The sequence below is a fragment of the Lissotriton vulgaris genome, chromosome 8 (assembly GCF_964263255.1).
Source record: "Lissotriton vulgaris chromosome 8, aLisVul1.2, whole genome shotgun sequence".
Taxonomy (NCBI): domain Eukaryota; kingdom Metazoa; phylum Chordata; class Amphibia; order Caudata; family Salamandridae; genus Lissotriton; species Lissotriton vulgaris.
In genome coordinates, this window is record NC_141696.1 from 303973091 (window position 1) to 304000248 (window position 27158).

A 27158-nucleotide genomic window follows, 5' to 3' on the forward strand; every position below is an offset into this window, starting at 1 on the left:
TTATAGAGTAAGGGTATTGCAGAAATTGCAATTACCTGTTTATTATTCACAGACGGCATAATAATCTTGGACCTTACCCCCATAGGCCTAATTAGTTGCCTAGAAATTTTGCAATAATTTGCTGATGCACATCGCTTGAAGATCAACATCTCTAAAAGTAAAATAATGCGCTTTCATGCTAAGAAGAAACACAAGTACACTAATTTCTCCTGGGTACTCAAACGTTAGAAATAGTAAAGTCATATACCTTTCTTGGGAAGATAATGTGTAGCAACCTCAGTGACAAAGCCCACATTAATATTAACATAAATAATGGTGTGGTGTGGGTGCTCTTTATAGGGCGACTGGTAGTATACATTTTTCTTACCTTTTAGAGGTTTACCAAGCAAAAATTCACTCCTTGCTGCTCTATCCTTTGGAGCAGATGGATGTAGCCAAATGGGGCACCTTAAATACAATGGACTGGTTAGTGCTAAGTATTTCCTCAGCCAACCTCGCGATTTCAGTGGCTTCTCTGAGGCGGGAAATGGGCTTAAGAAGTGCTTATGTCCAGGTATTTGCAGGGGTGATCCGCTGGGCGGCCTGCCTAAAGAAGAGTGATCAAGACATACTAAGGTACCCTATGAGGAAAGAAATTCTGGTAGACAAAAAAAGAAGACAAATCATTATTCTACAGCAATTTCTCCTATGCTGTTAATCAGCTTCAATTACACCCAAATCTGCTACTCACATTACCTGTTTTACAATTAAAAGTTAACCTAGAACAGGCCACGTGGATGTCATGCTTTTACCTGGATAGTAAGGCATAAATCAAGAAAAGGAGTTTTCATCACATTAAAGAGTCCATCTCAGTAAAAAGTCCACAACCCTATATAAATTTATCTCATGGATCAACGCATTACTCAAGAAACCCAAGGCCGGCCCAAAGGACCTCAAGAACTTCCGACCCATCTCCCTGCTCCCGTTCCCGGCGAAGGTCATCGAGAAAACCGTCAACAAACAACTGACCTGCTGCCTCGAGGAGAACAGCATCCTGGACCCATCCCAGTCTGGGTTCCGCATCAACCACAGTGCCAAAACGGCCCTCATCGCCATCACCGATGACATCAGGGCCCTGCTGGACAATGGCGAGACCACGGCCCTCATCCTCCTAAACCTGTCTTCCGCCTTTGACACCTTCTGCCATCGCACCCTACGCACACGCCTCCACGACGGCGGAATCCAGGACAAGGTGATGGATTGGACCACCTCCTTTCTCTCTGGCAGAACCCAGAGAGTCTCTCTCCCCCATTCCGCTCCGAAGCCACCAAGATCATATGTGGCATACCCCATCCCTCAACCCGACATTGTTTAACATCTACATGGCACCGCTCGCCCACGTCGCCCGACTGCACATCTTCAACATCATCTCCTACGCCAACGACACCCAGCTGATCCTCTCCCTCACCAAGGAACCCCTCACCGCCAAAAGCAACCTCCACGAAGGAATAAAAGCTGTCACCGAGTGGATGAAGAACAGCTGCCTGAAGCTGAACTCGGACAAGACATCCTGGGACAACTCCTGGTGGCCGACCGCAGTGGGAACCGCATCAACAGCAACAAACCATGCACGCAACTTGGGGGTCATCCTCGACTCCACCCTCTCCATGACAAAGCAGGTCAACGCCGTCTCATCCCCCTGCTTCAACACCCTCCGCATGCTCCACAAGATCTACAGATGGATCTCGTCAGCAGCAGATTGGACTACGGAAAAAAGCCCTCTATGCAGGAGCCCCGACCAAACTCCTGAAACATCTTCCACGCATTCACAACGCCTCAGCACGCCTGATCATCAACATCCCTTGCGCAGCCACATCACACTCCACCTGAAAGATCTGCACTGGCTTCCTGTCAACAAGAGGATCACCTTCAAGCTCCTTACCAAGGCACACAAGGTACTCCACAACACCAGACCAGCATACATCAACAGACGTCTCACCTTCAACACCCCCAACCGACAACTCCGATCCGCAGACCTCGTCCTTGCCACCGTCCCCCACTTCCGAAGAGCAACCTCGGGTGGCATATCGTTCTCCCACCTCACCACCAAGACCTGGAACACTCTCCCTATCCTCTTACAGCAGACCCAAGACCTACTTACCTTCAGAAGACTACTCAAAACCTGGCTATTCAAGCGGTAGCAACACTCCCCCCTCCCAGCGCCTTGAGACCCTTACAGGTAAGTAGTATGCTCTATAAATGCTGTGATTGATTGATTGATTGATTGATTGATTGATTGATGGAGCAAGATGATTTTGGATTTTGCTGAGGTTAGGTATGCTTCCTTTAAATCCCCTCATGACCAAATGGTATGTGATTTCTGTCAAAATGGGATTTAAGATTTGAACCATGTTCCTGTTGTCTGCACTGCATTTCTACTATATCGCCGAAAATGTTTGAGACCTATATGTTTATAGCTATCTGTAAACACTGTGAGAATATGTGGCGGTGGAATTTTGATCTAGCTAGTAAGGAGAATTCTCATCATAGTCATATCAGGCAAGTGTGTCAGGCTTTTTATACAAATAATATTGAGTCAGCACAAAAGTCCTCTAGAGAGATATTTGTGATTGTTGCATTTTTATCCTCATTGGACGGTGTCTCAGCAAATGTTGCCCCGCCTGAAGATAATTGTAATGGTTTGGCTGACTATTTCTCTGATAACATAGTAGGATTCTACTCCTCCTTTTCAGAGGCAGCCAGAAATGTTCCATGCCTTGATGCCTGGTTTGAGCCTTCTACAGACCCTGATCCTATTACGCTTTCAGAGTTACAGACCTGCATAGCTTTAGTTAAGTCATGCTCCCCTCTTGATCTGGTGTCTCCTGGGAAATTGGAGCGTGGAATGGATGCAATCCTTCCTTTCTTTAGAGACCTCTTGAATATCTCTTTTAGGGTGGCCCAGGTGCCTCTAAGTTGGAGACATGCCTCGGTGGTCCCAATGCTTAAAAAGCCTAATCTGGATCCCTCCAAACTGGAGATTAGAGGCCAATCTCACTGCTTCCTTTTCTGTTGAAAGTGGCAGAAAAAAATATTATTTAGCAGATTGAATATTTCCTTGAGGAAAGGAACCTCTTGCACAGAACTCAGTCAGGCTTTCGTCCCCAATACAGCACTGAGTCTGCTTTGCATCGTATCGGAGTCCTTACGCCAGGTAGTAGACAGAAGAGACACTGCAGCTCTCCTGCTGTTAGATTTTAGCGCAATTGACACCATATCTCACAGCCACCAATGGAGCAGTTGTGGAGCTACAGGATAAGCCACAGGGCCTTGAAATGGTTGGCATCTTTTTTGCAATGTCAGTCCTATCAGGTCGTTCAAAAGCCTTTTCGATCAGAGGTGGTTCCCCTGGCTCAGGGGGTGCTACAGGGCTCCAACTTGAGCCCCACTCTTTTCAACCTTTGCATGTGCCCCCTGGCTGATGTCATTGAGCATCACAACTTTGATATGCTATTATATGCTGATGGTACTCAATTGATTATTACTCTAGCTCCAAATTCTGCCAGTGTGGCTGCCTCCCTGAGAGCTTGTCTGTCAGACGTTGCCCAGTGGATGGACCTCAACTGCCTGAAATTAAATGTAGAAAAAACTGAGATCCTGATCCTGGTCAACCAGCCGGCTGTTTTGTCACTTGTTTGGTGGCTGATGGCACTCAGCACTTTTCAGCACCAAAATCTAAGGTCAAGAACCTGGGCATGTGGTTTGATCAAAATCTCACATTCAATGACCAAGTGACGGCTTAGGCAGGCAGGTGTTTTGGCGTTCTCAAATCTTTGAAGACCTTTATTGCCCTTCATCCATTAGATGCCCAGAAGACAGTGATCCAAGCCCTGGTCACCTCAGGGCTGGATTATTGTAATGTTCTGTATCTGGAGGTCTCTCAATCACAGCTGTTGAGACTCCAACTGGTTCGGAATTCAGTAGCTTGTCTTCTATTCAAACTTCCTAAAAGGGCTCCTAAGGACCCTGCACTTCTTAAACTTCACTGGCTCCCAGTGAAGAAGTGTGTTGCTTTTAATGTTGTTTGCTACTGCTACATGATTTTCAGGAGGACTGGTGCAACCTATTTGCACCATCTTATCACGCCGTGTTCCCCTTTGGGGCACCTTAGGTCCTCTGAGGAATTGCTAGCCCAGGCCTATAGTGTAAAGAAAGCACACATGAGTGGGTGGGATTTCCTTTGGCTATCAGGCACCAGGTTTTAGAAATCTCTCCCTTTGTAATTAAGGTACTCTGAGACAGAATGTTTGTTTCGAAAATCTAAAAACCTGGTTGTTTGCTAATTGGTTTCTTGTGCGGGGAGCAGCCTGTTTGCTTTATTGGACCTTAATGCTAGGACACTCCCCTGGGAGTCGGTATGAACTTTATAAGCTATGTCATTATTAATATTATTAACCATACTATCTCCCTCAGCAGCACTGAAGTCACTTTATGACCATTCTAATGAAATGTTTTACTATAGAACGTTTAACTTTTGAAAGTGTTTTTTTAATTTGTATTGATTTTACTACACTTTAAGGACCCTTGTTTTAAAGTTGGATTTTATTTTAATGAACTTTTCAGAAATTAGAATGGTTAGAGAAATGCACTTTGGGCAAGGTTGGAGTGGTTCAAAGAGGAGTGGGTGCAAAGCTGCCACTTGAGCTCCAGAAGGTTTATTTGTGGTTTAAAACTTTCCTTAGCGGGAGGGCACGCGAAGCGGCGATCAAGATGGCCGCTCCCCCCTAAGCTCCGCGATTTCGGCGGCGCTTCTGCTGCGAAGGTTCCGTTTCTAGAAGGCGTTTCTCGGCGGAAACTGCCGTTTCCAGCATCGGAACTGCCCCCCAGCACATGGGTATGTTTCTGCACGCTTTCCTGATCGTTTTGGGCATTTTTTTTGCATAAATGAAATTACCTCGGAAACGGCCGCCATTTTGTTTTTTATTTTTCAGTTTTTTCTTATTTTTGCTTCTAAAGCACCCAGAATGTGCCCACTTCAGGAATATCGCCCAATGGCCTTGTTTATTTTTACTATTACAATGGTTTTTAAGGGCATTTGAACTCTTTTGTGGCATTTGGTGACTTTTTCTTGGCTTCCCCTTTGTCGTCGGACCTTGGCCTCTACTATTTACCTAAACACTTGCCTTGACATTGTTCTGTTGGGGTTTTGCATCTCCTGGGCCCATTCAAACTTCCTTTTTGTGCTCTGCAGACTCCTAGTGGCACATTAATTCAGCATTTCATTGCTCCTTTTGGTATTTTGCAGCCCTCATCCTACAGTACGCTGCTCATACTTTAACTTACGCCTTTAATTTTTCTTTTTTTTTTGGCTTTGCCAATATGGAGCACGGACATAATATAAAAGCTTCCAATGCTGCTCCCACCTCACGTAAGGAGTCTACACCTGTGGGCAAAAGCCTCAAAATGGACCCACCATCTCCTTCCAAGTCTCCGCTCCCTGTCACTCTTGAGGACCTTATGGAAGAACTTCGCCTAATTCGCCCTTTTATTGCAGACACTACTGCTACCCTGCAAAGGCTGGATGATAAGTGGTCTAATCTTGACAAAAGGGTTACTGTTGTTGAGCAAAAAATCAGTGACGCCCAAGATATTGCCGCCAAACTGGAAAATCTCACCAAGGAGGTTCAGGTCCTCAAGAAAACGTCTGAAGATTTGGAACATCGAAATAGACGCAACAACCTACGTATTTATGGTGTTCCAGAGAATTCTGAAGGGTCCGACATTATCCTTTTTTTGAAGACTCAAGTCTTACCAATTGTTGGTATGTCTAAACATGTGGATGTCAATATTCAACGAGCACACCGTCTGGGTCCTAAAAACTCCTCCTCATCTTCAAAACCTAGAGGAATTATTGCTTATTTTCTTCTCTATTCTGACCTCATGACTATTCTCCATTCAGCCAAATAACACAAGCAACTGCTATGGTCAGGCCACAAACTCTTTTTTTCTCAGGATGTCTCCAAACCGACTGCGACGCGACAAAAAGAATTTCTGGATCAGCGGCCTACGCTTCGTTCCATGAACGCTAGATATGGTCTAATTCATCCTTGCTTCTTCCAGGTTACATACAAGGAACGGTCTTACAGCTTCGAGGATCGGGCTGATCTCCGCAGATTCATCCATTCCCACAGAGAAGATTCCATGGAGCAAAGCGGCTCTTAGCTTACAATGTCTCTGTCTCTGTGTTTATTTTATTGTCTACCATGTGTTGACTTGTTGCCTCCTTTCATATCACCTCACTCTTTTGTTTTTATCGTTCCTTAGGTCCGTTTCCTGTTGTTTCGTTTGCCCTCCTCTCCATTGTATTGTGTCATCGTTCGTTTCCGTCATCCCAGTACGCTGATTCCCTGCATACTTGTTCGGTAAGTCTCCTTCATTTGTTCCTATGTCGTGCTCGGTCCTTGGTTCTCTTTGTATTTCTTTTCTTTTTCTAGTCTTTACTTCTTTTGGTTCCTCGGACTGTGTTCTCGACCTTTAGATTTCACTTCTTGTGCGGTCGTCTTTTCTCGCTGCTCCCACTCTCACTTCATTGTCCTTTTTTGTTACGTGTTCTGTATGGCTGAAACCTTTTTGGTTCTTCTCGCCATCCTTCTTCTTGCTGTCTTCTCTAGGGTTGCTTTTGGCTCCCTTCTTCCTTCCTACTTACTTACCTTTCCTTTCCTTCCTTCTCCTTTTTGGTTTCTCTCAGCATATTTTACTTCACTCATCCTTCCCCTATTACTCTTCTTTCCTCTTCTCCGACGCAATGGTACTAGTTCCTCTAATCCCTTCTTCTCATTTTCTCTCACTCCCCCTATGCACCTCCTTATGATGGTATTGTATCGTCTTTCCTTGATATCTCTTTCCTTTTATGTTTGGGGTTTATTCTGCTCCTCTTTTTATTTTATCATGTTTGTTGCGAGTTACCTCCTTCTATTTTCTTGCCTTTTTTCTCTTCCTGCCTGCACTACCTTCTTACTCTATTCTTTTTTTACTCTCTTACGCATCTTTCTACTCAGGAATTGTCAATGTTACGTAGACAGTGGGTTGGGGATGTTTTTTGTTTTCCGGCTGTTAATCATAAGAATGGTGTTGTTATTCTATTTCACAAAGCTCTGTCTGTGCAAATACAAGAAGAATCTGCCAATTCTAATGGTAGGTGGTTGCTCTTAGATTGTACAGTTAACGATGTTCACCTCTCCCTTTGCAATGTTTATGGTCCAAATGGTATTGATCCATCTTTCTGGAATGACTTTTCCTCCCTCCTCTCCTCTAATGCTAATGAAGATATGATTGTTGGGGAGGATTGTAATCGATTGATGGATCCTTTTCTGGATCGCAAATCACAGGCACGTTATGTTCACAATAAAATGCAGAAGTCCTTCCACAGATCCATCTCTTCTAGAGGTCTCATAGATTCATGGAGAATCTAACACCCTGATTCTCTTGAATTTTCCTTTCTTTCTCCTGTACATGCCTCCCTCTCCCGCATTGATTACATCTTTCTCTCCCATCACGCCTTCCAATTCATGACCAATTCTGAAATAGGCTCTATCCTTATCTCTGATCACACCCCTGTTATTTTCGATATGGACTATCCTTCCCCCTCACTCCAGTCCCGTAGATGGCGCTTTAACAACTCCCATTTACTTGATCCCTCTTTCACTGAACACTTTACTCACTTCGTGGATGATTTCTTTATTAACAACTTAAACACCTCTTCTGAATTTCATTTCCTTTGGGATGCTTTTAAGGCTACTGCTCGTGGCTGTATCATTGACTTCGTGTCGCGCAAAAAGAAGAAGGCACTTTCGCATTCCTCTTCTTTTCTTAAACGTATCAAGGAACTTGAGCATCTTTATTATACTACCAACTCTCCCGATTCGTTGTCTTCTCTCATTACTGCTAAAATGCAATTTAATAAACACTCTTGGGACTCTGCTTCTAATCAGCTTCTCCAATTCAATGCAAAAATGTATGGTGGCCGTAATAAGGCTGGTAAAGCTTTAGCGAATTATCTCAAAGTTAAAAAACAAAAATTTAAGATAGTTACCATTACGGACCCTCACGGCTCTCCTCAATCCTCTGATTCTAAAATTCTTGTTTATTTTGTTAAAATCTACTCCACCCTTTATACCCCTGAGTCTACCCCTTCTGTTGAACAATTGGATTCCTTCTTTCATTCCATCCCTAAGCCTCCCACCCCTTTGGTGGATTTCCCTCCTCTTGATGCCCCAATTTCGGACAAAGAAATTCTTGCTGCCCTTTCTCTCCTCCCCAAAGATAAGACGCCTGGCCCTGATGGCTTTACAGTTCGTTTCTTCCTACATTTTAAATCTGTCTTGGTTCCCCATCTACTCCAATTACTTAATCATTTTATTGATACAGGTGAGTCTAAAGGTTCCTTCACGCAGGCTATGCTTGTTATACTCCCTAAAAAAGATAAAGATTCTTCCCTATGCAAAAATTACAGACCCATCTCCCTGATCAATACTGAATGTAAAATATATGTGAAACTTTTGGCCTTACGTATCAATTCTATTATTCCCGATTTAGTTAATTTTCACCAATCTGGGTTTGTCAAAGGCAGGTCTATTACTGACAATTCGAGGACCCTTCTCAACATTATTCATCTCTCTGCTAAAATGGATAACCCTATAGCAGCCATTACCCTGGACGCCAAGAAGGCTTTTGAACATGTTAATTGGGATTTTATGTTTGGTGCCCTGAGATGGCATGGTTTTAGCCCCACTTTCCTCAAATTTGTCCAAATACTATATTCTGCTCCCTCTACTTCTATCTGGATTAATGGTATGCAATCCGCTTATTTTCCCCTCCACGGAGGAACCAGGCAAGGTTGCCCATTATCCCCTTTCCTTTTTATTTTAGCGCTAGAACCTTTCCTTGAAAAAATCCGACAATCCCCTTCTTATTCCGGTTTTGTCTACAAGGATGTAGAGATTAAATTCACTGCTTACGCAGATGATATTTTGCTTTACATTTCCAACCCTGCTGTTGCTCATCCTGCTTTCCTTTTCCTTATTACATGATTATTCCGCTGTCTCCGATTACAAATTAAATATTGATAAAACAGAAGTTCTCCTGCTTAGTAAGTTTTGTCTTCCTCACATGTTTCATGGCTCTGGTTTTCAGTGGAATTCTAGTTCCATCAAATGTCTCGGAGTCCTTTATGCCAACACCATTAGAGAGACTATTAAAATCAACCATTCCGACATCCCTAAAAAACTTTCTTCCCTTATAAAACGCTGGTCCCCCCTCTTCCTCTCTTGGTGGGGTCGTCTTTCTACAATCAAAATGATGCTCCTTCCTATTGTGAACTTTTGTCTTTCTATGCTCCCTATTTCCCTCCCTCATTTCTTTTTTAAGTCCATTAATAGTCTCTTTTCCAAATTCCTATATAATAGGCGTAAGGCTAGAGTCTCTCTGGCTCGCCTTCAACAACCTAAACATCTCAGTGGAGTTAACTTCCCGAACATTTCACGTTTTCACTCTGCTTTCTCTCTCAAACAAATTTGGCCTTTTCTTCTTGACTCCACCTCCTCACCTATAACAGCTTGGAGCTCTCTGGAATCAGCTCAAATTATCCCTTTTTCTTTTCTTACTGCTTCTAATCTCACCCAGCCTCCCCCTAAGTTTGCCTCGCCTATTTTTAAACATTCTAAAGCTTTAACACTTGCCCTTTTCCGTTCATTTTCCTTGCCCTCCTCTCTTCACTTGGATACTCCATTATGGTATAACAAATCCCTTAAACTGCGCAATTGAGCACTGTTCGGGAACTAATGGATCGATAAAGGAATTCTTACTTATAGACAGCTTCTTTCCAATAAGGCTTTACTAACCTATCAGGAACTCCGCGCCTCTTTTGGTATCTCCAACAAACACTTTTTACATTTCCATGCACTTCTCCCTACATTATCCTCTATTATCCTACAGGACATCCCTCCTTCCTTCTCTCCCCCTCTTCTTGCATCCCCTCCAAATTTTCATATCCCTCTTAGAGCCTCGGCCATTTATAAACTACTCTCTCCCTCCCCAATTGATAGACCTAAAACTAAACTTGAACTTATTTGGGAGTTGGACCTAGGTCATACTTTCTCTGAGCTCACCTGGGATTCCATTTGGTCCAAACTACATTCAGCTTCTCGCTCTGCCAGTACCACGCAGACCCTCTACTTTTTCTATAATAGACTTTTCTATACTCCTTGTGACCTATTTAAATTCAAATTATTAGACTCTAAAAAATGTTGGTCTTGTTCTTGCATTACTAGTGATTTGCTACACATGTTTTTTCTATGCCCTAAAGTTCAACTAATGTGGTCGCAAGTTTGGTCTACACTTAACAATATTTTATCTACTACTGTTCCTTTTGATATTTCTTCTGTTTTTCTGGGTGGTATGGCCCCAGTTTGGGATGTCCCGCCCCATACTCGTCAATGTATTGATCTCTGTATTGCATTTGCTTTTCAAATTATCACAACCAACTGGAAAGATACTAAGAATGTTGTTTACAATGCTTGGTGGAATTTAGTTTGTCATCATCATAGATTAGATCGTGCATGGGCTTCATCCATCCCCCTGTTGATCAAACGTGATTTATTATGGTCCCCTTTAACGGATTTTTTATCTAGATGTACCCCATGATTACTTGTTATACTTATATTTTACAATATCCTTTCCTTACTTTCATTGTAATTATTTTTTAATTGCTGCATTTTTTCTTTCTTTCCCTCTTCCTTTATTTTCTCCTTCCTCCCTTCTTTCTTTCCCCCAAAATGTAAACTTATAAAAGCATATTCTCCTTAGTACATTGTTCACCCCCTCTGGGGTTTTAGTCTTATTGGTGCAATGCACTGCAAACCTCCTTCAATTTCGGCAAAAACTAAAAACCCACCTCTTTCCAAAAAACTAACTCCCTTCACACAGTTTCAGTAGTCCCCCTTTTCTTACAGCGCCGTGATATCCCATGGGATGAGTGTTGCGCTCTATAAATACAATAAATAAATAAATAAATAAATGTCTTCCATTACTTTTCTCAAATTTGCTCCTAATTTTTTTATTGCTATTGTACTGATGTTTTACATTGCTTTAATCTACTCAATAAACTTAAAAAAAAGAACTTTCCTTAGCCCCACTACTCCTGGTTTGGCAAAGATCAGTGAGAACATGGGATTATCCCTACTGCTCCTGACCAGGATAATCAGAGGTTATGATATTTTTCATTTTTCTCTTAAACAGGCTTAGGGTAGAAATTAATAAGAGAATGGTGTGCCTGTGTGAGTTTAGGCTCGGAACTGTGCGAATATGAATGCAGGATAGCAGGTGTTACTCTGTGAAAGCAGGGTGGGCTCTGTGTCTATGGGAGTGCAAGATTAACTGCGTTACAAGTCAATGGGTGGTGAATAGTGTACATACATGAGTGCAGAGTGCAGCACATTACAAGCCAAATCACTGCAAATGCTTGTTTGTCCTCCTTTCCTTTACTTGTGTTCGTGTTTTCCTTGGTCTCTTCCCCAATACTGACCATAACAATGTGAATACAATTCCACACATACCTATGGGTCTTATACAATTTTAGAAAGGTCTTTTGAATATGTTTATCTACTGAACCGCCTAATTTCATTTTAGTTCTACGGTGGTGTCAATTGTAGCATTCATGCATATTATGGTCATGAAACCTCTTGCCATTTAATTGTTGTACATTTAGTAGTAATTTGTTTATTGTTGGAAAATGATTATAAAGGAAAAGAAATATACCTTGAAACTTTCCTCAAGGGGACTGAAACTCTTCCCGTTAAGGATCATATTCTCCTTGAATATAAGAACTAATATTGCAGTGACATGAATCTAACCCATTGAAAATAGAGTATTTAGCTGAGTGCCATTCAACATTACCAAACTATTTAATAGATGCTATTGGTGTATTTTTCTTGATGGATCCACAAGTTGGTAGGGAATGGGAGAATTTTAACTCCCACACCACTTTCAAGGAGTTGGGCAAAGTAAAACTAAGATGTAAACACTTTTAAGCATGTATTCAATAATTTATCTTGAAAACAAATTCCCAGCAAAAGGGACCAGATATGCTGGGAAAACCATTGATGGGAATGGTTGGGCATTTTTTGATAATTTATTGGTGACCAGCGGCCATCGTGAGGCAGCAACTGCAGCCAGTGCGGCACTTATTTCAGGCAGGGTGCATCATAGAGGTGTACCTAAATCACAGAAACCACCAAGAATAAGCTGGAGCAGAGAGGAAAGAAAGTACACTATTATTGTTTCTCTACGTCTCTAGATAGGTCCAACTTGCAGATGCTTGCATTGTTCTGGTAAATAGGACCTTTAAGGAGGCTGGTTTTCCAAGGAATGTTAATATTAGCCCATTAGCAGGAGATGCCGACATTTACATCTGAAAAGGTTTCCACCTACTGGCTAGTTTAACCTGTGATTACCTATAAGAATTAAATGCAAAATGCCAGTAACTAAATTTTATTTTGCATTTCACAACTCTGCGCTTTGGCCCTTCGACATACATACCATCATCTTTTTTTCAGCCAAGCATGCTGAATTGTGGGGCTCAAAGTTTTGCTTTTAACAGTTTATTATAGGATCAAAACTTCAGTATGGGTTTATAACCGGCCGTGGAACAACACAGCGTGTGCCCCGAGTGATAACACTTTTTATTGTAATAGAAGTCTCAGTGGACCCTATGTCTGCTCTGCTACTAGATGCAGAGAAAACTTTTGATAGGGTATCCTGGGATTTCTTGTGGGAAACAATTAAATGGTTTGGCCAGGGGTGCAGCTTTATTAAAGCCATACAGGTACTATATAAGGCTCCCACAGCCCTGTTAAGGGTAAATGGTGGCTATACGTCTTCTTTTATTATTGAGCTTGGGACTCGGCAGGGCTGCCCATGTTCACCTCTGCTCTTTGCTATATATATCGACCCATTAATACGTTTATTTAAGGTTAACAATGGAACTCTCCCTATTGTCTGTCAGGGTTTGGAATCTAAAGTTTTCGCCTATGCAGATGATGTGGCTATAGTTGCAGCAAACCCCTCTACTGCATTGAGGGTGGTAGAGCTGGTAGCACACGAGTTTGGCAAATTCTCTGGGTATGCACTGAATAAAGCTAAAACCCACGTTATAAAGAATAGGTACGCTATCATAGATGATTCCTGAGTTACAGAATATGGAGTGTATCTGGGAATTACGATTATGCTAGATCTGGGGAAACTTAAAAGAGAGAAATATCTACCCAGTTATAAAGAATGAGAGAGCTGATTTTGATAGAATCAATAATTTGCATTTATCTTTAGTTGGCCGCTGCAATGTGGTGAAGATGATGTTTTTGCCAAAAAATCTTTATTTGTTTAGGGGGAATACTGTTGGAATTTGAGAGACACTGGTTTGTAACACTAGAGCGTATTGTAAATCGATTTATCAGAGCGCATGGGAAAACAAGGAGGGCCCTCAGATTCATGTCACTACCACAGGAGCAAGGGGGATTCGCTGTTCCTGATTTTAGACTTTATTATTGGTCAGCAGCTCTTCAATATATGAGTATATTATTTGGTACACCCCCGGGGAAATTGAAGGGGAAACAGGACTCCCTGATGGGTATAAGCTGTTGCTCGGGGATCATGCAGAGAACTGTTTCATGAAATTTATCGAGCCTAGTCATTACAAAAAGGGCAACATTTAAGACTCTGGCGGCTGCCTTTAAAATCTGGGTAGCATTGAAAATAAAGGCTGGTCTAGGGAGGTTTAATCATTATACCCAGCTATGTAAAAATATGCTTCCTGAAATTTTTGCAGATACAATCATGGCAGAATGGTCAGAGAAAGGGATCCGGATGGCTGGGGATCTAATACAGAATGAAGGCATCCATCAGTTTAGGGATATTCAGTTGGAGTTTGGATTGTATAGAAACAATTTTTTCCAATTCTTACAGATACGCAGTTTTTTTAGCAAGAAGCCGGCGGGTTCAAGAGGTTCTCTAGAATCAAAGTTATAGATATCATTAGGAGCAGTTTGAAGGGTACTATTAGATTATTGTATGCTGAACTAACCAAATGAAAACTAGACGATTTGGGTAAACATGCTGGAATATGGTTGGAACGGGAGGGTGCTGAACCAGAGTGTTTTTTTGAATCTCTAGAACTAGGCCAGGTGGCCCTTTGTTCAGCTGGGCTATAAGAGCAGCATTTTAAGACCACTTCAGACCTTTACCATACCCCGGCAAGAATATCACAGTGGGGCGGGTCAGCTGGGATTACCTGTCCTCGGTGTGGCTTATTAGCTGCTGACCTGGTACACATGTTCGCATCTTGCCCACGCTTTTGAACAACTGCTAGAGTATATTAAGAAATTCTCAGATTCATCACTAGGGCTGAAAGTCACACTTACCCCTGCTCTGATCTTACTTGGAGTTAGGTGTAGCGAGCAGCAAAACCCGGCTTATCAATTTCTCTTCTTGGCAATGGCAGTAGAGCGGATAAGCATCGCTTCAGCCTGGCTGGATCCGCTACGCCCTATATTTCAACAGTGGTTTTCACAGTTACCCTCATTGTTTCCTTATGAGAGAAAGGGGAAAAGGGCAAGAGTGAAAGGGTGGTGTATCTGGGCCCCCCTAGTAAGGTGGAAGGAATCATTAAAAAAATTAAGGTTTAAGCTGAGTTGAATTGCTGAAAATATTCAGAGGAGAGAATTTTTTTTTTTATGTTTAAGTGTTCCTGTGTATTTTTGGTTGATTTGTGTATGTTATATAGTGATATATTTCTCTCAATTGATACTGGGGGGGTAGATGTGTTTTGGTTTGACATGGGTGTTCGAGCATTGATGGCTTATTCCTCTATTGTTGCTATGATTATTAAGATATCGTCTCTCACCTCACTGTAAAAAATTAGCTTTATGTTTTTGTGCTAATCATTCTTAAAATACAAAAAGCTGAATAAAACGAATTTCAAAAAAACAAAAAACTTCAGTATGCAGAATGTTGTTGGATAAAATGCCAAAATTGACCAGAGGAGGTATACATGATATGGAGCCACTTGTCAGCCACTTTTTTTAATTTTGCAACGTCGCCTACTCCATTTCAAAAACCAAAAGTAAATTCTGCTCAGAAATGTTATTAGGATTCACAGTTCCACTCACATCATGCATTAAAACAAGCACTGGCAATGTGAATCACTTTTTTATTAAGTGGAATGGGACATATTATACGGCGCATCACAAACAATAAAGATAGAACATTAACAGCTACAGCAAACCTTTTCAGACACAAATAATAGGTTAAGGACAGATGGCAGCAGCAGAAAGAACATCACATAATTCTCAATCACATACAGGACTCTAGAACACAGGTAGCTGGTTCACTAAAGAGTGAGTGAGAGGTGTTGAAGGGCTGTTGTATAGTTTTAGTTAAACAGACATCAACATGCAAGAAGTACAAAACTCCTACAAGAACTAGCCAAACTAATATAGAATTTCCCTATAATCATGAACTCATATCACCCGCTAGGGCCTATCTACATGAATCACTTGAACTCACAGGGCTCACACAACTTTGGGATACCCCCACTAGCAATCAGGTATTCAAACAAAGGGTCTGAAAGGCCCTGAAAATCTGCTCCGTCATGGAGGACAAGGCCTGGTTATCAAACAGAGTGCATGGATGGATGACATTAAAAAACTATACACACCTCTGACCACAGATGTAATTCACCACTGGATTCCCAGTCACTCTCAAGCTACAGTTCTTAGGATATTGGCTGTATCTTCTACCCACAAAAGCTCATCATCCACCATGGTTGCATGAAAGACTCACAGACACATGTTGCCTGTGTGGGACCAGGAAGGAAGAACTCCCCTACTTGTAATGTTGTACAGGATGACAAGAGACAGTTACTGAAAATACCTTTTACTCAAAGAGGAATACTTTGCAAAGGCAGGCGCTGCTGGCCTGCTTAGACACGCAGAACCCCCAGCTGAATTGTTGTTTTGTTAAATTCATGCTGAAGGTGGAGAAAAGACTGCTCTATAGCACAATGCCCAGAACTTCGGAAGTAAATATTCCCTATAAAAACAGAATCACCCCCTCCTCAAACCCTGAGCATATGAGGATAATATTGGCCGTACTTTCCGCACTTGCACTTTATTATACATATATAACCAGGACTAAGTGATGGCTAACAGCAGCCATTTCTGTGGGCACAACCAGACCGACAGGGACAGCACAATCCAAACGTTTTTAAAGTTGCATTGTGCTGTTTTAAACATATTTTATTTATATTGTATCATTTTAAGGAACAAAATGCACCATGTATTGCAATGGATTTAGGTAACAATACAATTCATTAATAAACTCAAACTATCGTATAGGATGATGAATGCTCACTTACCTACTGTGATATGCTTTATCAGAGGGTTCCATATTGAACACTAGAAAACATTCACGAGTACTTGTATCCACAAGTTGAATAGTCTCTTAGTTATGGGCTCATTAGTTTGATCGAAGTTATGTCATCTATGTCGGCATATATGTCCTACCATTGTTAAACTGTCCGACCTATATCAAAATATTTTGTTGGCTAGCTAAAAATGTTTTTTTCTGGGGTCTGCCTACCAATCAATTAAACCATGAGGGCTGAGCAATGGACCCTACTTCTCTTTGGCATCAGTATGTTTTGGGCTTAGGTGTCTTTTTTAGCAATATAGTGAAACAATATGTCTTAGGGTGAATCACTGTTATCATAGTCTGTACTAAGAAACAGACCATGCCCATGCTGCCAAGCCATAATCACAGCTGCCTGGATGTGGGAAGCAGGTGTGCATAAGCCTTGAAACCATGCACTTTGTGCTCAAGCACCAAAAGGGGAGTGGTAGCCAGGGGGTTTCTGCCAGGTCCCATAATTGTCTACAACCCCATTTGCAATGCATCCAAAGTGGAATTGCAGTGCTGTGGAGGCTTAAGCAGATAGATTTACGCTCAGCCTGGACCTCCTGCTCTTATGCAAATGTCAGTGACTGACACTTTATTGCTGAGATAAGAATTTCTACAATAAAAATGTGTAGTTTGGGCTGTTTGAATTTAGCACCTTGGATTGCATCACTGGTGTGAGTGGCCTCTGTCAAAATGAGTGAACCACATCCTTTCTGCTGTGACAATTTTATTAATGACTCAAAAGGCAACTCAGTTGTCTTGTTTTCTCCTATATTAGCTTGACTGTTTGATGGTGCTCCAAAATGTGATGCTCATGGAAAAGGAGGCACAGTGGCAGATTCCAGATTACTAAACAGGCAAAGTAGGCAAAGGCCTGGGGCCCCACTCCTTTTAGGGGCTCCACAACAACAGATTCAAATAATATTGATTTGATCTTAAAAGAAAATTAGCAATCAAGCTTTCTTAAATATTGTTTCCAAAAGATAGAACAAAATGAGTCAACTCAAAGGAACAAAAACTTTACATTAAAGACTCAATAGAGAACATACTGTATTCATGTAATTTATCCATTATCAACTTAAAGTACATAAACAAGAGACATCAGATTCACATAACAGTTTGCATCTTAAAATCTCATCTTCTGGCAGCTGTAAGTTACTAAAAACAAATCAACTAAATTTTCCCTAAGTACAATAAAAGTCTCTGACTAACCTAGGAATATAATGGAAGGGCTTTCAAAATATCTTTTAGAAGCTGGGGCAATAGCAGTGGAAACACCCCTCTTCATACAACAGCTACAACATAGGGAGAAGGAGCGCAAGTATCCCTCCTTCAGAGGACAGGTACAGCAAGGGTAGCCTCAGCTTATCAAGTACCAATGGGCCAACAGCATTGCAAAAAATGTTCACTCACAGAAGAGGGACGGCAGCGAAATAGAAAGCAAGATTCCCTCTCTCACACAAGGCAATAAGTGCAATCCTCCATTTCCTAAGAACAGATACAGCATCACAGAGTTGTGAAAGCCTTCATCGCTCTCCAAACATGAATGGTTAAGGCACGAGTGACATGTAGTTTACAGGCAGCTATCTGGAACAGGTGTTTAACTTACTGAGAGGAATGTATAGATGAATGAGTGAGTGAGTATGCAAGCTCTGACACCATTGTCACTTAGGTGATATCCCACATCAGCTCCCTGAAAAGCCTGCTGCTGTCACTCTGAGGCCTGTTTTAATTGAGAAATTGAGAAATTACAGTAAACCAGTAGTTGAGTGCTTCCCAAACTTAAAAATCGCAACCCAATTTTTAGAATGACAAACTGTTGTTACCCACCCCACTTAATTCAATAGAGATTAGTGATTTTTTAATGTAAAGAAAGCATTGTGTGGTAGTGCACCATCATTGCCACTAAGATTGCACAGACATATAGTTTTACTATTTGAATTATATTGCACAAAAATAATAATGTGTGGAAATCGGGTTTCAGTGACTATTTATCTTTTGTGCATCACCAAGTAAAGTGTCTTCATTGTTTTGATCGTGTTAACATCTTTGTTTCCATCACACTTCAGAATTACAAAAAAGTGCTTTATTGTTGCTCTCCTAACTGCTGAGTATATACATTTTTTTACAGGCATTTACATTTTGTTGTGTGGTATAAAAAAATACATCCTAGAACCTTTCCTTTCACACTTCCTGTAACCCTAAAAGATTCCACATAATTCACTTTACTTTTCATTCTCTGACTTTCAAGAAAGAGGAGATTGTAAACACCAATCCCATGCTCAAAAATATAAACATCAATCTGTAAGAAGACATAGACTGACATTTGACATCTGGCTTTGAATCCAGCGAATGCGACAATATTAATACAGTAATTAAAGGCATCTTTATTTATTGCTTGGAGTTTCATAACCCTCCAACAATCAGATTTCGACCTACAGTTTGTGAAACACTGAAGTAGGTCATTGTTTTTCGGAAAAGCTTCATCACAGTCTAAGAGCCTTATTAAAAGAAGAGCAGCCTTGGGGCTTCTGTACTCGTGGTGCCGGTCCCACCACCACCCATCCGCCTTAGTACAAGTGTGGCAGTGGGACTGCCACAAGATCGCCACCTCCGCTGAGATTAAGGATCCCGTTTTGGCAGCTTCTAACAATGGCCTGAATATGCTGGTGGTGCCGAAGCCTGCACCGCTGGGCATATTCCGACCTGCATATCCACTGCCCTTTTTATGGCAGGACACCGGCATGAAAAGGGTGGCAGACATGCAGGTAAGGGGGCCCGAAGGGGTCCTGGGCCATTGCTGGACCTGGGGGTGCACGTGGGGGGCACATGTTTTGCCACTTCGAATTGCACCCTCTTTCCTGCAAGGTGTGGCATGCACGACATAGTGCATGCCACACCGTACAGTAACATGCTGCCTGCACTCCCACAGCAGCGGTATGCTAGTTAGGCTCTCCTATGAGCCTAACACAGCCACCGCTGTGAGACTGCCGCAGCACCATTCACATGCCATGGATTACACTTGTAATTAGGCTGGCTCAATTCAGCCTTGGCTGTCTTCCTGGGACCGGCACAGTGGCGGTCTCATTGGAAGAACGCCAAAGACATAATACGCCCTAAGTAGCAATGCAAAAGACAGGCACACAGGTGGCGCCCTCTTCTAAAAGGTTTTTACTGTCCATGCATCAGACTGTGTGCAATCCCAGCTTCAGTGCTGCACCTGTTCAAAGTCCTGAGGGCTTCCAGTACTATTTGTAGAACCAACATTTAACAGTATAAGAGCTAGTGTGCCATTTTTCTGAACTGTTTGCACTACAGGCTGTCGCAAAACTGAATTTTGATCTTGTGGGGAACAGCTTATTTATATATGGTTTTGATTTTTTTTATTAATTTCATGCAGATGCGGATTTTTTAAAAATAGATCTATTATAGATTCTGCTATGATAAAGTGTTCACTCCATTGTAGTGCAGTATTTGTGTAATACATTTGTAAACATATTGTTTATACATGTGTGCTGATATCTCTAACAGGAGCTGATGTCATTAACTTTATATTTTAGGGTCTATTAAGAGGCCAACATTGTACTGCTAGTAGTGTTCGAACATTTCTAAGATAAAGAAAACAGGTGTTTGAGGTTCGAAGTTTATTGCAAAACAAACAGGACTCCTGACTCCTAAGGGACCCAGGCTCGCCCAGATCAGTGGAGCAGCTTCACAACAATGTCAATCTTCACATAGCCAGTCAGGGCATACCCGGCAACCATCCAAAGTCTGACTGAAAAATATAAACACCAATCACAAGTATTTGCCTGAGCATGGCATATATTGATAGATTACTAGATTTAAGTCTTAGGAGGGTAGCATAGAAACCACAGTTGAATTGTTAATTGATCATTGTCCACCCTTAGGTGAGAAATATAGGAAACAAAAGTGTACCGTTTAATAGAAATAGAAAACGAAAAATACATACGGTTACCTCTATTTCTGCATTCTTCAAGTAGACAAAGGGGGTGGGTGTTGTAAAATTTCTTGCAAGCTCTGCACAAACATTTTGTTAATCACATACACATTTTGGGCCTGTCACTTGATTCTAACTGCTAAATTTCAAATTGTCTCTCTGTAGTATTGTATTTGTTACATTTGGTTTTATAAGGTAATGATTACAAGTAATTTAAGAAATAAATTAATTTATATTCATACTATCACGGTAAAAGAATGCATTTCTTTTACAAGAACACAGAAAGAGGTTTTTTTAAATTATTATCTTAAAATCAACATTTTCAGTTCACATTGCTAAAGAATGGAGAAAATGTAAAAACATGCAGACGGCGGTTTTGGTTTAAAGCTTTAAATAGAATTTGAGCAAGCAATCTTTTACTTTTTAGCCTCAAGAGATATTCCATCTTTCTGAATAGGATTTCTGGCATTAAAATACCTTTCATCTAGTTTCAGACTCGGCCACCAGCAGATGCTGGCTGTTCGTCTGCACCAGATATCCCGATTTCCCTCCCAGTGATTAATATTCCTCCGCACTGACAGTTGAATTAACTGTTTCTTTTTCCTTAAACGTAGCCGTTGGAGATGTTAAAATTCATTGCAATCATAATTCAAATAACTGATTATCAAAGAAAGCTAACGCGTTTTTGGCATGCAGAGGCAAAACTTCATTCATGAGCAATTAGAATGTTGCAGGAGCCTCGCGCCTCCCCGCTGGCAAACGATCCCACTTGAAAAGCCCTCCAGGTGCAGGGAAGGCTGTCAGCGGCTAACGTGATTATTCAGGGCGATCGACGCCTTCCTCTACATGGATTTAAAGTGCTAATATCTTTAGCCTGCCCACCACTGTTAACTGGGTCAACTGCCCAAGGCAAAACTTTTTCATTTAATATTTTAACTCTCCTAATGCTGTCAATCACCGTTATTATTCCCGTTTGGGGGCTGGTTTGAGAATGGATGGGTTAGAATGCTTGACGTGTGATGTTCAGGAGGCGCGTGGGGGCACCCATTGTCAATGCCTGGAGGGACGGTCATTTGTCTTGTTCCATTATGGCTTAATATACGTAATGCCGCGTGCCTGTCCGCGTGCATACTTGTGATGAAACCGATGGCAGGCTTAGATCGTATGGAACCCATCAGCATTGTTCCTAGAATATAAAACATGTCCCTAACTGCACTAAACTGGGAATAGATGGTTACTCATGGCCTTACCAGCAGTCCAACTGCATGAAAAGGGAATGTGAACTGTGATCCAATGGTGGTGGGGGAGGGGGGGGGCGTGATTGCGGGGATATGGTAATGAGAATATTATTTTGCTGGCATTTTTCCTCCAAGTAAGTACTTACAAAATGTAGAGCACGCAGCCATGAACCTTAAATGAAAAGTGAATGCAAGTTACAATATTAGGTACAAATGCACTTTTTAATGTTATGATTGGTTAATGTTATCACTGCAGATATCTGTGGGTGTAACCAAAATGGTTACACAGCTGAATCCTGGTTTGCACTGCAGGGAACAGTGTGATGTGAATTTATTATGTCTCTGAAAAGCACCGTGAAGAAGTAAATCTGTATTTTAAAATTCTATGGCAGGACGGAGGCTCCGATTATGCTTTCTCTATTTTTTTACTGAACACAGCAGCCAATCAGAACACAGTAAAGAAAGTAAAGACTACAATACCCATGAGGCATAACAGTATAAATAAGGTCACAGAGGTCACAACTTCCTCTTTCTTTGCTGCTTCGCAGCCAGTTAAGTGCTCTTTACTATTACTTGTCTTTGGCTTACCACTGTTGTTGTAGCCTTATTGTTGCTTTGTGCGCTTATTAGCTTTGCCTTGCCGCTTTGTTCTTAGTGGTTTTTAGGCGTTTGCGGTCTCCGCGTCTGCTTTGCTGCGCGTTCGGTTTTGGCGAGTGTGTGCAGTTTCTCTGACTTTGACATTCTTGTCGCTGTGCTTGGGGGCGTGTGTCACCTCCCCTATAGGACGCGCTGTGTCTGTGTCGCTATTCATTTGTGGAGAGTGAGATTCGGAGCTGGATAGACGCGTGTGTGCTCGCACGTCTCCTCTATCGGCAGGACATTTGTTCGCGCATGCGCGACGACGTTTGTTTACTTCCTGACAGCGCGCTTGCCTTCGCGCACGCCTCAGACGGAGTTTCCCGACTTCTGAAGCAAGTGCCATTTCTACCTGCTGAACGCCCTTGGCTGCTTTTAAAAGCAAGGGTTGTATAAATTGTGCATAGGCTCTGCCTAGAGTGGCAAAACTTGCATTAGGGGTACCACTCCCCCCAATTCAGCTTTGGCTATTAAATTGTTGTTATTTCTGTGGGCACTTCTGAGTTGACTTTGTCACCATGTCAGAATACTATGATGAAGAGGGGTATGGTTATTATGATGAGGAGGAACCCTGTGCATCCATGGATGACTTCATGGGTCAGGCGTTATTCCAGGCGATTGCGCCTTTGAAGCGGCATTTATCTGAGTATGCTGCGCAGCAATGTTAGTTGCCTCCTTCCTCTGGGCACAGTAAGAAGTCCCCCAAAAACCCCCATCACTCAGATTTTGCCAAGTTGGCGAAGAATTTGTCTTCTACTCCTGCAGCTAAGAAACGTCCTGCTCCAACTCATACTGTTCCTTCTTCTGAGTCTGACGACGGATCTTCTTCCTCCACTTCTTCCTCAGAGCCTGCTAAATCGCCTCCTGGCCAGAAAGGAACATTATGTTGAAGCTCCTTCCAAGCCACAGGTTCTTACTTTTGATCCGTCAGACATTATACATCCGAACTCTTCCTCGTGGCTGCCCTCTCCTGAAGTCGCTGACTACGTCCAGGCCCACATTCGCCCCCTTTTGAGAAAGATGTGCGGGCACGTTTGCGTTCTGATGTCCTCGCCCGGACCTCGCCGACAAGCTTGCTGTCACTGCTGAGGTGGATCCTACCATGATCACCTATATGAAAAAATATTCGAAGGATCCCACTAAAGGTTTGGATTGATCTTGGCGTTCCTGTCAGGATAAACTCTTGGATTTGTTGGGGCCTCTCACAAAAATTCTCGACAAAGGTTACCGAGCCAAGAAGTCTGGAGCTCTGATTGACCCCGACGAACTGGTGGGGTGGTCCCAATGGGCAGTTTGCATCCTGGGGAATGCAAACTGCGCTTTATCTTCGGAGCGTCGTCGCTCTATTCTGATGAAGTTGGACCCCAGGCTGACTGATTTGGCCTCTTCGGAATCGGGATCCCAAGCTCAGGGTTTGCTCTTTGGGGCTCCCTTTCTTAAGGAATTGACCAGGTTTGTGTCCACCTTCAGTGGGTTGGATAAAGCCCAAGCCAACTTACGTAGAGCTTTTTGCCCACTTTTTGGCAGGGCCGGACGAAGGGGAAGTTCGTCCGACCATGGACAGATCAGGCCTCGCAGCGAGGCAACAAGTCCCAGAGAGGAAATCAGAATTTTTCCACCAACAAGTCCAGTTTCTATCCCTCCAAAAAGGGCAGAGGACAGTTCGGCAAAGGTGGTTACAACGGTCACCAAAGAGGACAACAGGATTCCGCCTCAGGTGAACCTAATTCTCGCTTCCAATGTGGTGTTGGGGGGAAGAGTGCAGTTTTTTCTCCACAACTGGCGTTTGATCTCAAACGATGCCTGGGTGCTGGAGACGGTGCAAGGGTACAGGATAGAGTTCTACACTCGCCCTCACCAGCATCTTCGGCCTCAGCCTCTTGTTTTTTCCCAACATGATCAGGAGGTTATCTCCGCGGAGATCGCTTCCCTTCTGACCAAGGGAGCCACCGTGTCCACGATTCCTCATCCCCGTGGCTTTATCAGCAATGTTTTTCTCGTCGAGAAAAAAGGGGGAGGGTCTCGCTTGGTCCTCCATTTAAGGGACTTCAACGGCAGAGTAGTTTACCGCCATTTCAAGATGGAGGGCATCCATCTTCTGAGAGATCTGGTTCAGGAGGGCGACTGGATGGTTCGTCTGGACCTAAAGGATGCCTATCTCTCGGTGCCAATTTATGCCCCTCATCAACGTTACCTTCAGTTTCAATGGCTCGGGAGTTGGTACGAGTACAAGGTCCTTCCTTTCGGCCTTTCTTCAGCTCCGTGGTGCTTCACGAAGCTTCTTCGTCCTGTGATGGAGTCTCTGAGGTCGCGCGGAGTTCGACTGTTTAGACGATATCCTCCTCTTGGCGCAGTGTCCACTTCTTCTTTGTACTCCTTTACAATGGTCCATAGATCTTTTACAGTCTTTGGGTTTCCTGGTGAACCCTCTGAAATCCGACTTTTCTCCATCTCGATCAATGGATTTCCTGGGCTTTCGGATAGATTCTGTCTCCTGCCAACTCCTCCTGCCCAGTCAGAAGATCAGGTCCATCAAGAGGGACTTGCGTCTGCTTCTGGCCAAACAAACTATTTCCTTGTGCTCGGTGGATCGGATTGTAGGCCTTCTGTCCTCTTCGATCCAAGCGATCTTTCGGGGTCCGCTGCATTATCGGGCGCTTCAGCGTCTGAAGATCAGACACCTCCAGAAGGGTCTGCGGTATTCCAATCTTGTTCCCCTTTCGGAGGATGCCCGCACAGAAATGTTGTGGTGGCAGGACCACATGGAGTCATGGAATGGCCGGGCGCTGTTCGGGAAGACTCCCGATGTTGTGATCGAGTCCGATGCCAGCCTTTGGGGTTGGGGAGCCCGATGCGGGTCAGTGGCGACGGGGGGTCGTTGGTCACCGGACGAACTGTCCTTGCACATCAATTGCCTGGAACTTCTTGCGGGTTCCTTCGCAATCCGGTGTCTGTCTCCTCAGCAGACGAATTGTTGCATTCTTCTCAGGATGGACAATATCTCTGCAGTCCGGTATGTGAACAAACTGGGGGTACCAAGTCCAAGCTTCTGTCGAAGATTGCAAAAGACTTTTGGCACCTGTGTCTGCAACGCAGGATCACTGTTATTGCAGAATACCTGCCGGGCTCATGCAATCAAATTGCGGACTGGAATTCTCGCCATCTACGCGACTTCAGCGATTGGAGGCTTCATCCTCGAGTCTTTCGGAGGTTGTCTCGCATTTGGGGGACTTGTCATCCCGACCTTTTTGCCTCCCGCCTCAACACCCAACTTCCCCAATTCTTCAGCTGGCGCCCGGATCCGGAGGCCCTGGCCACAGATGCGTTTCTCCAGCCTTGGCCTCCTCTCCTGTGCTATGCATTCCCTCCATTCCTAATGATTCCCCGGGTTCTGGCCCGGGCACGTCAGTTCTCTTTGGAACTTGTTCTGATCACTCCACTCTGGAGGGCTCAGGCGTGGTTTCCGGTGCTTCTGGAGATGAGCTGCTCGACGCCGCTCCTTCTTCCACACAAGTGGAACCTGCTTTTGGATCCTCTTCACGGGCCTCACGCCCTGGTGCTGTCAGGTCAGCTCCTGCTGGTAGCATGGAGGATTTCGGGGGACGCTGGCAAGTCCCAGGATTATCGGGAGACGCTACCTGATTTATCAATGAAGCTTGGGCCCCCAACACACGCAAGCGTTATGCGTCAAGTTGGAAACGCTGTTGTGATTGGTGCTCACTATGGTCGGTGGATCCCGTTTCAGCAGATATCGCTTTGATTAGCAATTTTTTGGCCTCTGTGGCATCTTCTGGACTGGCTTACAGGACGGTTAACAACTTTCGTTCTGCCATTTCGGTGGGTCATCTTCCTATTGAGGGCAAACCAGCAGGAGAACATCCCTTGATTTCTAAATTATTGAAAGGCATACGGATGGTAAAACCTCCATACCCCAAGTATGTTGCCCTGTGGGATGTGTCTGTTGTTCTGCGTTTCCTCTCTTCTTGGCCTTCCAATTCTTTAATGACCCGTAAGCAACTTTCAGCCAAGCTTACTATGCTTTTGTGTTTGGTCTCATGTAAGCGAGTTTCTGATGTGCGGGCTTTGGACCTCGCCGGCCGCACTTTCTCCCCTGAGGGTGTCCCCTTTGTTATCTCTAAACGGACGAAATGTAATACCTCCTCCATTTCTTATCCTTCTTTTCCTCACAATCCTCAATTGTGTGTGGTCCAGTGTATCAAGGATTACGAGATAAGCACTGCTTCTTTTCGTCATGATTTGCAAGGTCAACTCCTTATTGCTTTACAAAAGCCTTTCAAACCTGTTACTCCAGCTACGCTAGCGCGTTGGTTACGTTGGCTCATGCAGGAAGCGGGGATTTATACTTCCTTGTATGGTGCTCATTCCGCAAGAAGGGCTATGGCTTCCAAAGCTTTTTCTATGGGTGCCAGTCTTCATGACATCATGAGGGCCGCAGATTGGTCTTCTGAATCTGTGTTCAAGACGTTTTACTTTAAACCAATTGTTGATGTTGCATCGGTGGTAGTGGCTAAGCTTTGAACAAGCATAATCGGAGCCTCCGTCCTGCCATAGAATAAAAAATTTGCTAACATTCGTGCCAAGAATTTTCAATTCTATTAAGGACAGGAGGCGAGGATTATCCCACCCTTGTTTTTTCTGATTGATAATTGCATTGTTCTAACTGTCAATGTTTTTTATGCAATGTATCCCGCTCTATCATGGTTATCTCTTCATTGAGTTCTGGGTGTAGGTGTTACGACTATGTTTTGTTACTTTCAGGTTCCGACCACAAATGAACTCTGGATCCGGCGTCTCCGGTTGCTGCTTTGGTTCATCCCTCT